The sequence below is a fragment of the Cryptomeria japonica genome, chromosome 10 (assembly GCF_030272615.1).
Source record: "Cryptomeria japonica chromosome 10, Sugi_1.0, whole genome shotgun sequence".
In the NCBI taxonomy this organism is placed as follows: Eukaryota; Viridiplantae; Streptophyta; class Pinopsida; order Cupressales; family Cupressaceae; genus Cryptomeria; species Cryptomeria japonica.
Genome location: NC_081414.1, coordinates 361,506,164 through 361,508,658, shown reverse-complemented (window position 1 = coordinate 361,508,658; position 2,495 = coordinate 361,506,164).

Below are 2,495 nucleotides of genomic sequence, written 5' to 3'. Positions count from 1 at the left end.
AATACATGATTCTAGTGAACCTGCAAAATAGAAAAATTTGACAAAAACACAGTCGTGTTAGAATGATGCACAAACGTGATTTCGACTTGAAAATATTGTTGATCCGATTTGCAACTTCGACAAAAAGACTAAAAAATGAAAAATGATGTTAAAAACAAGGGACTAAGGTCCCATTGGGCATGCCAAAATGTATACGATGAAATTGGAATGTTAAACTATTGTAAAACCAACAAAGATCCAACCACATAAAAACCCTAGTTCTACAATGAAAATCCACCATACACCAATGAAGAACCTAAAACATGCAAAACATCAAAACATGAAAGTTTATACCATTCACATGCTTAGTAGGGTTTGATCTCCATTGTTTCCCATCTCATTGATCTTTTTTGATATATTGTTCTCAGATTTTGTATTGTGCACAAGAGCTCAACAAAGAATAGATTGTGGTTGTGTAGTTGCTTGAGTGATTGATCGCTATGAAAGATCGCATGAGAATTGGTTCACTTGTTACCTGGAATGTGATCGCATTAGAATTAGCATTAGCATTAGCATTAGGGTTGATAAGGATGAAATGATCCTCTTATATAGAGAGCACCTTAAAAAATGGAGGGATAAATGGTCGACTCATATTAGAGGGTAGGTATAGAAAATAGGAGGAGGTGGTTAGAGTTAAATTAAGAGATGAATGACAAGTGTCATGGAGGGAAAAAGCTAATGAATTAATTAAATAAATAAAGATTTATTTAATTAATAGAAGAAGTGGGACCAATTTAATAAATTAAATATTTATTTAATTTTTGGGAAAGGATAATTTAAATAAATAAAAATCTATTTAATTAATAAAAGGCTTTAGGATAAAATAATTAAATATTTTATTTATTTAATTAGGCTGGGATAATTTTAGGTGTCTACAGTATGTGTGTGTGATGTGTATACACACACACACATGCATACATGTATGTATGTATGTATGTATGTATGTATATATGTATGTATATGAATGTATGCATGTACACAACACACAAACTTATTTTTCTTTCATTAATTTTTCTTCTTATCAATTTCTTGCTATATTTTTTTATTTTCTTTTTCATTTTTTGTCTTTTATTTTTTCTTCTCTTCCTTCTTCTTTCATCTTTTCTCCATTTTCTTTTTACTATTTTCATTTTTTCTTTTCTCCTTATCTTTTTTTTCCTTCAATCCTCTTATTTTCCTTTTTATCTTTTGTTGTTTTTATTTGTTATTGCTTCCTTTCTCCTTTTCACTTTTATTTTCTACTTTATTATATGTTTAAGTTTTAAACACTTAATTGACAAAAATCTAAACATATATTGTAATGTTTCTTCAATTTTGTTTTTCCCTTTCTTTTTAGGTTTTTGTCCTTTCACTTCCCCCTTCGTTTCTTTATTTTTCTCATTAATATTCATTAATTTAAAATTTTGTCCTTATTTTAGTTCATTTTTATTTTCATTTTCTTTCTTCTATTGCTTTCCTCATTTTGTTTTTACCTTTGTATCTAAGGTACTATAGTCACACACACACACCCCATGTTATTATCCACACACACATATTATTACTATTCCCACACATTGACATATTATCACTACACTCACATTTTTATTTTACTACATTATTATTATTTTACTACATTATCACTACACTCACATTTATTATTATCATATCTTTGTTTTCAAGGTTCATGATATTCTTTTTTCCATTTTACTTTTTGTTTTTGGTTGTTACATTGTATTTTGTTTTTGGGTTGTGGTTTTTGTTTTTTAATTTGCATGTATTTCTCTTGTTTTTAGGTTTTCCCCTATTTGCTCTTTTTTCATTTCCGTTCCTTTCTCCCTTCCATTTTTCCTATTTTTTTGGGTTTATGCAGGGAATAGAGACCCCACAAGCAACAATGCTCTATATCCCTTCTGGTCTTCGGCATCTATCTTCCTTCTAGGCTTTGGCTAGTAGTCTTCTACTACTTTGTCCTTGGGATTGTGAACAATGGAACTCCTTCACTTGCTCTGAAGCCAAGAAGCTATGAAGTTGTGGCCTCACGAGGTTTTGATACAACAAGCATTGAAGGTTGATACGAGAGGCATTGAAGGTTGCTAGTAGAGAGAAAGTCTACATCAAGGGTGTGGGTGGCCACCTCCAAGCAGTCTTTATTTTTATTTTCTTTCTTTGGACTTTGTGCAACTTTCTCATCTTGATGTTGGATCGTGGAGTGTGATCTGAAACATTGATGCAAACAAATTTCACACAATTGATTCTAGATAGAACACAATAATAATAAAATATGTCGAGAGTTATCCTTCTTGAGACACCTATTACACTTTTATGAGAAATTGATCAAAATAAGCACCACAAGAATACACACACACACACACATATGTATCATACATACATACATATATACATATATATACATATATATACATATAACATACATACGCACATACATACATACATACACACACACACACACACACACA